Source organism: Bubalus kerabau, chromosome 3 (genome assembly GCF_029407905.1).
Source record: "Bubalus kerabau isolate K-KA32 ecotype Philippines breed swamp buffalo chromosome 3, PCC_UOA_SB_1v2, whole genome shotgun sequence".
Classification (NCBI taxonomy): Eukaryota; Metazoa; Chordata; class Mammalia; order Artiodactyla; family Bovidae; genus Bubalus; species Bubalus kerabau.
The window spans coordinates 47,648,141-47,663,174 of NC_073626.1; positions in this window are offsets into that span (position 1 = coordinate 47,648,141).

The window sequence follows — 15,034 nt, forward strand, 5'->3', positions numbered from 1 at the left end:
TTTGTTGTTCAGTTGCTAAGTCATGTCTGACTCTGTGATCCCATGAACTGCAGCACACTAGGCTTCTCTGTCATCGATGTCTCCCTGAGTTTCCTCAAACTTATGTCCACAGAGTCAGTGATGCCATTTAACCATCTCATCTTTTATCACCCCCTTCTCCTCTTGCCCTCAATTTTTCCCAGCATCAGGGTCTTTCCCAATGAGTTGGCTCTTTTGCATCAGAACCAGTCCACACACTCATTTGGCCCTCTGCATCCACAGTTTCTGTATCTGCAGATTCAACCAACTGTGGATCCAAAAATAAAAAAAAAAAAAAAAACTTTTTTTTAAGATATCAGAAAGTTTCAAGAAGCAAAACTTGAAATTTGCTGTGCAGACAACTGTTTATATAACATTAACATTGTATTTATCACTTATGTAGCAGTTCAGAACTTCCCTGATGGCTCAAACAGTAAAGAATCTGCCTCCAATGCTGTGGGAGATGTGGGATACACTGTATTAGGTATGATGAGTAATCAGTAAATAGAGCTGATTTAGAGTATATGGAGGGTGTGCATAGGTCATATGCAAATATCACACCATATTATATAAGCAATTGAGTATGTAAAGATTTTAGTATCCCAGGATGTCCTGGAACCAATTCCCTTAGAGATAGTGGGGGGTTGGGGGACGCAGCGGGGGAAGACTGTAATAGCAAAATAAGAAGACTCAAGAGTTGGTTGGTTGGTTTTGATAGCTGAACATGTAAAATAATTATATAAATGTAATTAAAAGTAATTTTTAAAAACATTTGTACTGAGCGCAAAAGAATTGATACTTTTGAACTGTGGTGTTGGAGAAGACTCTTGAGAGTCCCATGGACTGCAAAGAGATCCATCTAGTCCATTCTAAAGGAGATCAGTCCTGGGTGTTCATTGGAAGGACTGATGCTAAAGCTGAAACTCCAGTACTTTGGCCACCTCATGCAAAGAGTTGACTCATTGGAAAAGACCCTGATGCTGGGAGGAATAGGGGGCAGGAGGAGAAGGGGACGACAGAGGATCAGATGGCTGGATGACATCACCAACTTGATGGACATGAGTTTGAGTGAACTCCGGGAGTTGGTGATAGACAGGGAGGCCTGGCGTGCTGCAATTCATGGGAACCCTAAGAGTCGGACACGACTGAGTGACCGAACTGAACTTAATTCTTAAGTATTTGCTTAATACTCAAGCAAAAGGAGTCATAATAATGTGAGAATTAACACATTAAAGAGCTTTCTCTTTCAGAAAAAACCTGAGATAAAAGACCTCTCCCAAGGAGGACCCTGAGAACCTGGAAGAATTCATGGATATAAAGAATCAACAGATTCTAAGGACATTAAATTACACCTGGCAATTCAGACTCCAGAATGAATGGTGCAGCCAGCCCATTGCCTTCAGGCATATTGGGTAAACACAGGCTTGCAGAGCAGCACAGAGAGAACCACTGGCATCCACGTGTTCTCCAGATGGAGACATCTGAGTGCCCTAGAATCAGACTTAACACTGACTCGGGAGGTGGGCCCAGAGAAGATCCTCTTCTCTTTCAAACCACATATTGTGGATTTCATAGAGAGAAAACTATGACAGAGTGACTGGGTAACTAAACCTGAGAATTCAGGAGCTCATCCATCAGTCAGCTAAAGAGGTTTCTCTTTAAGTGCTGATCCAACCCCGACCTGTTTTGTCAATTACCATAATCCTTCAGTGGAGGTATAATCCAGAAGCACCCTGCCATGTCCCTTGCGTCCTGTTTTTAGAAAAACTTTAAACTCCATAAGTTCAAAGAGAAAAAATTAAATCAGCAAAGTGAGACACAAAGGAAAACAGTCAAGCAAGAGAGAAAGTTATAATTTAGCCATGAAACAAAGTCAAGGACCTTTAGTCCTCCTCAAGGGCTATCGTGTGTGTATGCTCAGTTGCTTAGTTGTGTCCGACTCTTTGTGGCTCCATGGACTCTAGCCCACCATGCTCCTCTGCCCATGAAATTTTCCAGGCAAGAACACTGGAGTGGGGTGCTATTCCCGACTCCAGGGAATCTTCCAGACCCATGTCTCTTGTTTCTCCTGCATTGGCAGTGAAGTTTGTTACCACTAGCGCCACCTGGGAAGCCCCCTCAAGAGCTCTAGATAATATTCTGAGCTCCTTTGCAGACACTGAAACGGCCACCAGGTAGAAGAAGTTAACTGCATGCTGATCACCAGCACTTGGACCCCAGGATGACTGGAGCCAGGAGACTGAGATGGCTGACTCCTGGTTACCTAACACCAACCAGAGAATGTTGCACAAGCTCATGATGCACACACCCTCCTATCCTCTCCTTCACCCTGTCTTTAAGGGCATTTCTCTGAAAGCCATTGGGGAATTGGGTCTTCTGAGCATCAGAGGACCACACACTCCTTGCTTTCCTTGCTTGGTGCCTGCAATAAACGCTTCACCTTACTTCACTTTATACCACCATAACCATGTCTCAGCAGATTGGCTTTACTGTGAATGGGCAAGTGGACCGAGTTTGGTTCCGTTATGGAAGGAGGTATCTCGTTGGGTACATCTGAGTCTGCAGAAGAATGCTGTGTAAGACCCACTTAAGACTATAAGACAAACCTGAAGGATGTCAGGAAACCAAACCAGTAGTCTAGAAAAGCTGAGAATAGTTTCCCACTATACAAATAGAGAAGCCAACAGAGGATAAACACAAAGGTAGGCATTACTAACTTTTTACATTAGCACAATTGATGTGATCCCCACACCAGGCAACATTAGTATCACCTGGGAACTTGTTAGAAATGCTAATTCTTCTCCTCCACCACGGGCCTATTGGACCAGAAACTCTGCAGAGGTGGGGGAGAACAGCAATCTGAGGTGTCAGGAGCCCTCCAGGTGATTCTTACAAATACCGACATTTGAGAACCACCGGTATAGACTTTAAAGAAATAGATTAACCTCCATGCCATTTTTAAAAGAATCTCATTCACAGTTTATGTAATAAGTAAATGTTGGAAATTTAAAGTAAAAGATGTAAAACCTTATATGATCCATGGTACAGATACGTTTGATATCACCAATAGATGGGAGCTGAAAAGTGAGCTATTTATAACTGATATCACAAAGTTTTCATGAGGTTGGAATGTTTTCTTAAATTTCTTAAATGTGCTCTTAACTAGGACATAACAGAATCAGTATTATGTTATATTGTATTTATTATTATTCTGGCTGATTTACTTTTTAAAAGAAGTCAATAAAATTTTCAAAGTTTCCCCTCATAAAACTAAATTTAATGAGGAAAAATTCAAGTATCAGTTCCTTGTGTTTGAGAAGAATATTCTGGGCTTAAGAAAAGCATATAGCTGGAAGCAGACAGCTGAAATGACCCACATACTGAGTTTAGTGAACAAACCATATTAAATCAGACATGCAACTTCTAGCTCACAAAATGAGTGAAATTAGTCAGAATAATTGAACTTTCCTGGTGATGGAGCCTGATCCTGATTCTGAATCACAGGGCATATCTGATAAGAAAGGAAATGGGTGGAGATGAAATAAACAGTCAGCTATCAGACCACTGGGGTGAGGAGACTGAAAAGGATGGGAGCCTCACAGAGAAACACTCTAGTAACAAGAGCTGAAGATAGAGGCTGTTGACAGCCTCGACTGAATGACAAGCAGTCAGGTAGGCATGAACCAAAGAGCAGATAATTTAGCAAATGAAATTTTCCCCTAAAGTTGACTAAAGCCTGATAAAAAAAATAAATAAATGCAAAGTTTGCCATGGGAAGTAGAGATCCTTAAGGAAACCCAGGAGAAACTGACATGTGAAATAAACAGAATTAAGAAGAGGATATGCTTGGGGTTGAGGGGGGAGGTGAGGTGAAGATTGTAAGATATAGAGAACAGCAGACTCAGAAGCAAAGAATTTAAGAAATATAGGGTGAATTGCAGAATATGAAGTGATTCCCAATGAAACTATATTGCTCCTCTCTGAAGACAATCTTGCTTCCCCAATGGCTCAGCGGGAAAGAATCTGCCTGGAATGCAGGAGATACAGGAGACCTGGGTTCGATCCCCAGGTGGGGAAGATCCCCTGGAGAAGGAAACGGCAACCCACCCCAGTATTCTTGCCTGGAGAATTCCATAGACAGAAGAGCCTAGTGGGCGATAGTCCATGGGATTGCAAAGAGTCGGACAGGACTGAGTGACTAACGCTTTCACTTTCACAATCTATGCCCTGTGGTTCACTACTCACAGCTCCCCAAGTGGGTGGCACAGGAAGCCTGTGAGTTTCCACTCCAGCTCATGTAACTTGATTAATTGACAAATGATATAAAAGTGAGTATCATGAAATAAAATACGTTCTGATAAATTTTAAGCAAGAAGAACAGAACCACTCATACATACTTTTTATTTACTGGTTGTTAGGAGAAGGAAATGACAACCCACTCCAGTGATCTTGCCTGGAGAATCCCAGGGATGGGGGAGCCTGGTGGGCTGCCGTCTATGGGGTCGCACAGAGTCGGACACGACTGAAGCGACTTAGCAGCAGCAGCCTAATTTCTAGCCTATTATTACTTTGAATCAGCCTATTAAAGATGGCTGATTCAAAAAAAGATCTTATGAGTAAATATGATAGATTTTTAAACAAATATTTATTTTGAAATAAACATTTGATTATTTCTAAATCTACCAGATTTATTCACAAAAGGCATAAATGATTACAACTCTTAAAAGAAAGTAACAAGTTGATGCTAATGATAGAAAAGTCCAGGAGAAGGACAGGAGTACAAGGAGAGAAGTAGACGAGCCACAAACTTATGCTTAGAGAGAGGAAGAACTCTCCCTGCTGTGAAGCGACCAGAGCAGATCTGGTTGCAGCTCTTGTGCTCATCACCGCAGCTGAAGGACCTGCACCACAGGGCAATGACCAGTCTTTCCTTTCCCGCCAGAGCAGGGCTGTGGAGCCCAGACCTCTGCTTGAACAGAGACTTGGAAAACTTCTTACAAAATTTGAAAAGACAAAGCAGACAGTATGGATATGTGTAATCACTCGTATTCCTATTATGCTGCTGCTGCTGCTGCTAAGTCGCTTCAGTCGTGTCCGACTCTATGCGACCCCATAGATGGCAGCCCACCAGGCTCCCCCGTCCCTGGGATTCTCCAGGCAAGAGCACTGGAGTGGGTTGCCATTTCCTTCTCCAGTGCATGAAAGTGAAAAGTGAAAGTGAAGTTGCTCAGTCGTGTCCGACTCTTAGCCACCCCATGGACTGCAGCCCTCCAGGCTCCTCCGTTCCTGGGATTCTCCAGGCAAGAGTACTGGAGTGGGGTGCCATTGCCTTCTCCACCTATTATGCTAGGTCACACATTTTTGCATTTTGCCATCTTTTCTGCCAATGTTTCTCTAAGCATAACCATGCTGGGACCATGCTATGCTTCTGTGTGTATGACAACAAAAGCTGAATTCTTCTTTTTATACAATTTTTAAAAGTTACAGTCTACTTACAGTTATAACAAAATATTGACTCTATTCCCCATGTTGTACAATAAATCCCTGTAGCCTATCTTAATCCTAGTAGCCTGTACCTCCCACTCTCCCACCCCATAATGCCCCTGACAATAACCAAATACTCGTTTCTTCTGCATATCTGTGACTCTGCTTCTTTTTTTAATATTCACTAGTTTCTCATATCTTGGTTATGTATTATTATGTTGTATTTTCTCTGTCTGACTCATCGCACTTAGCATACTGTCCTCCAAGTCTATCCATGTTGCTGCAAATGCTGATGAGCAGCTCAGTGGTTGGACCACAAACACACTCCAAAGCACTACCCAAAGCCAGTCTTGCACCAAAAAAAGGTCAAGGTCACTGTTTGGTGGCCTGCTGCCCATCTGATCCACTACAGCTTTCTGATTCCCAGTGAAACCTTATATCTGAGAAGTATGCTCAGCACATTGATGAGATGCACCAAAAGCTGCAATGACTGCACCCGGCATTGGTCAACAGAATGGGCCCAGTTCTTCTCCATGACAACACCCAACTGCATGTCACACAACTGATGCTTCAAAATGGAAAGAATTTCGCTACAAAGTTGTGCCTCATCCACCATATTCAACTGACCTCTCACTAACCAACAAATACTTCTTCAAGCATCTTGACAACTTTTTGCAGGGAAAATGCTTCCACAACCAGCAGGAGGCAGAAAATGCTCTCCACAAGTTCACTGAAGCCTGAAGCATGGATTTTTATGGTACAGTTCAGTTCAGTCACTCAGTCCTGTCCAACTCTTTGTGGCCCCATGGACTGCAGCACACCGGGCCTCCCTATCCATCACCAACTCCTGGAGCTTGCTCAACTCATGTCCATTGAGTCGGTAATACCATCCAACCATCTCATCCTGTCACCCCCTTCTCTTCCTGCCTTCAATCTTTCCCAGCATCAGGGTCTTTTCAAATGAGTCAGTTTTTCGCATCAGGTGGCCAAAGTATTGGAGTTTTAGCTTCAGGATCAGTCCTTAGAATGAATATCCAGGACTGATCTCCTTTAGAATGGACAGATTGGATTGCCTTGCAGTCCATGGGACTATCAAGAGTCTTCTCCAATACCACAGTTCAAAAGCATCAATTTTTTGGCGCTTAGCTTTTTTCATAGTCCAACTCTCACATCCATACATTACCACTGGAAAAACTTGACTAGACGGACCTTTGTTGGCCAAGTAATGTCTCTGCTTTTTAATATGCTGTCTAGGTTGGTCATAACTTTCCTTCCAAGGATCAAGTGTCTCTTAATTTCATGACTGCAGTCAACATCTGTAGTGATTTTGGAGCCCCCCAAAATAAAGTCTGTCACTGTTTCCACTGCTTCCCTATCTATTTGCCATGAATTGATGAAACTGGATGCCATGACCTTCATGTATTGAATGTTGAGTTTTAAGCCAGTTTTTTTTTTTTTCACATTCATCAAAAAATTCTTTGCTTTCTGCCATAGGGATGGTGTCATCTGTGTATCTGAGGTTATTGATACTTCTCCCAGCAATACTGATTTCAGTTTGTGCTTCATCCAGTCCAGATTTCACATGATATGCTCTGCATATAAGCTAAATAAGCAGGGTGACAATATACAGCCTTAATGTACTCCTTTCCCAATTTGTGAACCAGTCTGTTTTTCCAAGTCCAGTTCTAACTGTTACTTCTTGACTTGCATGCAGGTTTCTCAGGAGGCAGGTCAGGTGGTCTGGTATTCCCATCTCTTGAGGTAATTTCCAGTTTGTTGTAATCTACACAGTCAAAGGCTTCTGCGTAGTCAATAAAACAGAAGTAGATATTTTTCTGGTATTCTCTTGCTTTTTCGATGATCCAATGGATGTTGGCTATTTAATCTCTGATTCCTCTACTTTTTCTAAATCCAGCTTGAAAAACTAGAAGTTCAAGGTTCACGTGCTGTTGAACCCTGGCCTGGAGAATTTTGAGATATACTTTGCTAGCGTGTGACATGAGTGCAATTCTGCGGTAGTCTGAGCATTCTTTGGCATTGCCTTTCTTTGGAATTGGAATGAAAACTGACCTTTTCCAGTCCTGTGGCCACTGCTGAGTTTTCCAAATTTGCTGGCATATTGAGTGCAACACTTTCTCAGCATCATTTTTTAGGATTTGAAATAGTTCAACTGGAATTCCATCACCTCCACTAGCTTTGTTCTTGGTGATGCTTCCTAAGGCCCACTTGACTTCACATTCCAGGATGTCTGGCTCTAGGTGAGTGATCACACACCATCATAGTTATCTGGGTCATGAAGATCTTTTTTTGTATAGTTCTTCTGTGTATTCTTGCCACTTCTTCTTAATATCTTCTGCTTCTGTTAGGTCCATACATTTTCTGTCCTTTATTGAGCCCATCTTTGCATGAAATATTCCCTTGGTATCTCTAATTTTCTTGAAGAGATCTCTAGTCTTTCCCGTTCTATTGTTTTCCTCCATTTCTTTGTATTGATCATTGAAGGAGGCATTATTATCTCTCCTTGCTAGTCTTTGGAACTCTTGCTATTTTTGGCATTCAAATGGGTATATCTTTCCTTTTCTCCTTTGCCTTTAGCTTCTCCTCTTTTTTCAGCTATTTGTAAGGCCTCCTCAGACAGCCATTTTCCATTTCTTTTTCTTGGTAATGGTTTTGATCACTGCCTCCTGTATAATGTCACAAACCTCCATCCATAGTTCTTCAGGCACTCTGTCTATCAGATCTAGTCCCTTGAATCTATTTCTCACTTCCACTGTGTAATCATAAGGGATTTGATTTAGGTCATACCTGAACGGTCTAGTGGTTTTCCCTACTTTCTTCAATTTCAGTCTGAATTTGACAATAACGAGTTCATGATCTGAGCCACAATCAGCTCCAAGTCTTGTTTTTTGCTGACTGTATAGAGCTTCTCAATCTTTGGCTGCAAAGAATATAGTCAATCTGATATCGGTATTGGTGATGCCCATGTGTAGAGTCTTCTCTTGTTTTGTTGGAAGAGGGTGTTTGCTATCACCAGTGCATTGTCTTGGCAAAACTCTGTTAGCCTTTGCCCTGCTTCATTCTGTACTCTAAAGTCAAATGTGCCTATTACTCCAGGTATCTCTTGACTTCCTACTTTTGCATTCCAGTCCCCTATGATAAAAAGGCCATCTTTGGGGGGTGTTAATTCTAGATGGTCTTGTAGGTCTTCATAGAACTATTCAGCTTCAGCTCCTTTAGCATTACTGGTCAGGGCATAGAGTTGGATTACTGTGATATTGAATGGTTTGTCTTGGAAATGAACAGAGATCATTCTGTCATTTTTGAGATTGCACCAAATATTGCATTTTGGACTATTTTATTAATGAGGGCTACTCTATTTTTTCTAAGGGACTCTTGCCCACAGTAGTAATCGAGCGGTCATCTAAATTAAATTCATCCATTCCAGTCCATTTTAGTTCGTTGATTCCTAAAATGTCAATGTTCACTCTTGTCATCTCCTGTTTGAACAATTCCAATTTACTTTAATTCATGGACCTAACATTCCAGGTTCCTATGGAATATTGTTCTTTGCAGCATCAGTCTTTACTTCCATCACCAGTCACATCCACACCTGGGTGTTGTTTTGCTTTGGCTCCATCCCTTCATTCTTTCTGGAGTTATTTCTCCACTGATCTCCAGTAGCAAATGGACACCTACCAACCTGGGGAGCTCATCTTTCAGTGTCATATCTTTTTTGCCTTTTCATACCGTTCATGGGGTTCTCAGGGCAAGAATTCTGAAGTGGTTTGCTCTTCCCTTCTCCACTGGACCACATTTTCTCAGAACTCTCCACCATGATCCATTCATCTTGGGTGGCCCTACACAGCATGGCCCCTAGTTTCACTGAGTTAGACAACACTGTGGTCCATGTGATCAGTTTAATTAGTTTTCTGTGATTGTGGTTTTAGGTCTGTCTGCCCTCTGACAGATAAGGATAAGAGGCTTATGGAAGCTTCCTGTTGGGAGAGACTGAGTGTGGGGGAAACTGGGTCTTATTCTGATGGGCGGGGCCATGCTCAGTAAATCTTCAATCCTATTTTCTGTTGATGGCTGTGTTTCCTCCCAGTTGTTTGACCTGAGACCAGACTATGGTGGAGGCAATGAAGATACTGGCAACCTCCTTCAAATGGTCCTGTTCATGCACTGCCACACTCAGTGCCCCAGACCCTGCAGCAGGCCACCGCTGACCCACGCATCCGCCGGAGACTCCTGGACGCTCACAGGCAAGTCTGGGTCAGTCTCTCATGAGGTCACTGCTCCTTTTCCTGGGTTCTGGTGACCACATGGTTTTGTTCGTGCCCTCCAAGACTCTGTTTCCCCAGTCCTGTGTAAGTTCTGTAATCAAATCCCACTTGCCTCCAAAGTCAAAATCCCTGGGGGTTCTCAGTCCCTTTGCCAGATCCCCAGGTTGGGAAATCTGTTTGGGGTCCTAGAACTTTCTTAACAGTGCGAGAATTTCTTTGGTATAATTGTTCTGCAGTTTGTGGGCTGTCTGCTCAGCGGCTCAATGGTGGGATTAATGGTGACCTCCTCCAAGAGGGCTCATGCCACAGGCTAGGTGACCCAGATCTGCTGCAGCCAGAGCCCCTGCCCCTTTGGCAGGCCACTGCTGACCCGTACCTCTACAGGAGACACTCAAACACAGGTCTGACTCAGTCTCTGGGGTCTCTGGGTCATGGTTCACACAAGGTTTTGTTTGAGCCCTCCAAGTGTCTCTGGCGGGTATGGGATTTGGCTCTAAACATGATTTTGCCCCTCCTACCATCTTGTTGGGGCTTCTCCTTTGCCTTGGATGTGGAGTATCTTTTGTTGGTGGGATCCAATATTCTCCTGTTGATGGTTGTTCAGCAGTGAGTTGTAATTTTGGACTTCTCATGGGAGAAGATGAGTGCATGCCTTCTACTCCACCTGTATCATTTATGGTACAGGAAAAAACAAACATATCTCATTAGCAAAAATGTGTTGATTGTAATTGTTCTTATTTTGATTAATAAAGATATATCTGAGCCTAGTTATAATGATTTAAAATTCACTGTTGAAACCAAAATTATGTTTGCACTAATCTAACAGTTGATAGGTATGTATTTGGAGCTAAGTTAACACTAGAATAAAATCTGAATTACTATTTGTCAAGATTCCTTGTCTTTGAAATTAAAAAACAATTTTTTTAAGTTTTTCTCTCACCCTCAAAGCACATATCCACTAAGCAATTCTTATATGGACATTCTAAGTACAAAGAAAATGGTAATAATGGTTAATAAATTGACCAATGGCTTTGAAATACTACATTTTTAATACCAAAAAAATATTGTGACTGTCTCTGGACTTGGAGTTGAGGTGACCTTTGTCGTTTGTCTTTTTATTTTGACCTTTTTAAAATTGCTATGAACTGATAATGACTTTTGTATTATAATATTTTTTGTATTCAAATTTTAAGAGGTTCCTGTCTCTTAGGTGGAGCATTCCAGTTTCTAGATCATTCTTTCATGGGTTTTTTCTTGATAAATCTTAAAATGAAAGCTTTTTCTCCCTTAATCTCTTGGGATTATTTCTGGGCTTTTCTGAATATTGTTTAAAAAACTCCACGAAATATTTATTTTGTCTGATTTTACTTCAATATAATTTCAGCAACTCTGAGACTTTTTGCAAGAAAACAACAAAAAATGGAAAAATAAGTTTAATGAGAAAATTCAGAATGTCAAAAATCTTACCCACAAAGACCCAAAGAACTTTCCATTCTAGGGAGTCTTGGGATAAACTGAAAATAAATACTGCATTGTAACCACCAGAGGGCACTGCAATCTAAATAATGGCCCTCTGCGATTTTCTTAAGATGAAGCCCAATTTACTTTATCTTGAAGATCAAATTTATGTAAGAGTAACATTAGATTACAAATTTATTTTAAGCCCCGTAATGATTACAAAATATAGTTCTGCTATTAGCCACATAACATTTATTTAGCATATTTAGAGAAATATAGACAACCAGTACCAGCTGAAATGTTCCTGCACACTGGGGAAGGCCTCTTTAAAACCAGAAGTTGCTGTGCACAGGTGAGAACCCCGTGGAGACAGAAATTGTCCTGTGAACCAGCTGTTTCTTCAGTATACGTGTGTGTGTGCTAAGTCACTTCAGTTGTGTACAATTCTTTGCAACCCCATGGACTGTACCTGGCCAGGCACCTCTGTCCATGGAATTTTCCAAGCTAACATACTGGAGTGAATTGCCATTTTCTATTCCAAGGGATCTTACCAACACAGGTCGAACCAGCATCTCATGTCTCCTGCATTGGCAGGCGGGTTCTTTACCACTAGCATCACCTGGGAAGCTCAGTATATGCACTAGGTTCCAGTTTATAGTGACAATCCATTAAGTATTTGATGAAGAAAAAAATTAAATTACTAGTTTGAGCCCTTCTTAACTGGTACTCTCCCTAGGCGCCTGTCCTGGGCCCTGCAATTTAAAGGCCCATCTTGCTCTCCTCTAGCTGAGCCCTCTCGTCTGTCTGGGACCACCTCCTGCTTCCCATGGTCACTGTAACCCAGGATCCCTCTTTGACCTCATGCTCTGGTGTCTCAGACAGAGAATCACTAGCATGCATGTCCAGGGCCTCCAAGCCCATCTCACCCAGGGTAGGTTCTCCTTGTGAGAGTGGATACCCCAGGCCCAAAGGCTAGCTGATAGGAAGCTACTTCTTGGGACAGAATTTCATTGTGAGGTGAGATTTAGGTATGAGGGAAATTGAAGGAGAATTTTATCTCTTTATTCCTTTATTTCTGGATTGCATAAGTTTTAAATAATAACAGATTAACTGTATATTCTTTAAAACACAGATGGACAGTTAAAGGATGTGGAACCAACTTGACTATATGATGGTTTGGATAGAAGGTTAAAAGCAATAAGTGATCTGTGCCTACAGTTCAGGCTTGGGGCCCTGGTTGGATAACCATATCATCAAATATCATCAAAGAAGAGGAGTGGGCTTGGGGATACAGGCTGAAAACAATAAGTTATCTGAGGAATAAGTCGTGTGCAGGACCTGAGTAACAGTCGTGCAAATATCCAGAAGGCAGTCAGAAGTAGTCCTGGAGTCTCAGGAGGAGGGTTTAGACTCTTCACACTGTTAGAGGCATCTGTGTAGAGCTAAAAATATAAGCAAAGAGCTCATCCAGGAAAAGTATGAAAGTACAAGGGGAATAAGACAAAACTTGGTACCTTGGGAAACATTTCATGATAAGAGAAGAGTGAACAGACAGGCAGAAGAAGGGTGAGCAGAGGAGAAACCAGAGAAAATTTCAGTAAGAACCAAGGCTTGTCAAGTGGACCAGGGAAGACCCCTGTGACACGGGCTCACAAATCTGTCTGCACATGATCTCCAGGAGGTCACGCCAGGGGGTGGTCAAGGTGAGGTCCCAGTGCTGCAGGCTGACCAGGGAATGGGAGCTTGGGAAGCACAGCTAGGGATCATATGTAAGTTTTCAAGATGTCTTTCCTGAGAAGATAGATACAGAAATATTGTAGTTGTTTTCAGGCTCTGTGGAAGAGCTACTTCCAGGAGAAGCAGGTGGTTTATAATCAGAAAATCTAAAAAAAGGAAAAAAGTCTCTTTGAAGACTACTTTCAAATATGGCCTCAAGTTCTAGTCTTTTCCTTGACCCAAAACTACCAAGATCCATCTTCAAGGGCTGCCAATTAGAAGGCAAACATTACACAGTGAATTATGTTCAATATCTTATACTAAATCATAATGGAAAAGAATATAGTTCAGTTCAGTCGCTCAGTTGTGTCCGACTTTTTGCGACCCCATGAATCGCAGCACGCCAGGCCTCCCTGTCCATCACCAGCTCCCGGAGTTCACTGAGACTCACGTCTATCGAGTCAGTGATGCCATCCAGCCATCTCATCCTCTGTCGTCCCCTTCTCCTCCTGCCCCCAATCCCTCCCAGAATCAGAGTCTTTTCCAATGAATCAGCTCTTTGCATGAGGTGGCCAAAGTACTGGAGTTTCAGCTTTAGCATCATTCCTTCCAAAGAAATCCCAGGGCTGATCTTCAGAATGGACTGGTTGGATCTCCTTGCAGTCCAAGGGAAGAGAATATAAATCCATACTATATAAATATATGTATGTATGTAACTGAATCACTTTGCTGCATAGAAGAAACTAATACAACATTGAAAATAAACCATATTTCAACAACAACAAAACATTTTAAAAAAGAACTCAAGCATTAAACAAACAATTTCATGCTCATAAGTGATATATTCCCTTCTATGAAGATGAACTTCCAAATACTGCATTTCTTGGACTATAAATCTAGTAACTGAAGTTTCAGTTATTGACCAGATAATCACACTGCAGAGGGTTCTAACAGTGAGAAGTAAGTTGATATGCAAATTTGGTAATACAGAGTCAGAAGATGGTAAAAGCATCCTTAGGAAAGTCAAAAGAAATGTAAACTGTCCATAGTATTTTGTTCCCTTTGGCAGCCTCATCCTAACTACTTCAGGTCTGATACTGATTTATGCCAACTTGACTTTAGTGAGTTCATTGTTGATCTAACGCAGAGTCTCCCTTTGGCTTAGATTGCAGACTCCCTCCACCCCCAATAGCATTGTTCTCATTCTCACACCAGCCCCACCAGGAACCTCGCTGTTACCTAAAGTGAGGTCCCACTGCTTGCTGCTCTAAAGTCAATACACTGGAGGCAAGATTGGTGGAAAGGAAAGCTTGCTTTATTTCAGAGGCTTGCAACCTAGGTAGAGAGCGAAAACCTGTCCAAAGGCCAACTGCCCCCCACTGACCATCAGTGAGCAAGAGCCTTTAGAGTCAGAGGGAGGGGGCTACATGCAGAAATAGGGCAATCAGCTCTGACAGTCATTTTGAAGTTGGTGATTAGAAATCTGGTTAGGGTTATATACTGGAGAAGGAAATGGCAACCCACTCCAGTGTTCTTGCCTGGAGAATCCAAGGGACAGGGGAGCCTGGTGGGCTGCCATCTATGGGGTCGCACAGAGTCGGACACGACTGAAGCGACTTAGCAGTAGCAGTAGGGTCATCTTGACTACTTTTAAGTACAGTTGGTCTTTAGTTCCAGAGTTGATTTGTTCCCATTGCTTTGATGCCAGTTCTCAGATTTGTAGCAATTGAAAGCTATGACACACCTAGACAGTGTATTAAAAGCAGAGACATCACTTTGCCAACAAAGCTCTGTGTAGTCAAAGCTATAGTTTTTCCAGTAGTCATGTATGGATGTGAGAGTTGGACCATAAAGAAAGCCAAGCACTGAAGAATTGATGCTTTCAAACTGTGGTGCTAGAGGACTCTTAAGAATCCCTCCAACAGCAAGAAGATTAAACCAACCAACCCTAAAGGAAATCAACCCTGAATATTCACTGGAAGGGCTGATGCTGAAGCTCCAGTACTTTGGCCACCTAATGTAAAGTGCTGACTCATTTGAAAAGACCCTGATGTTGGGAAAGATTGAGGGCAGGA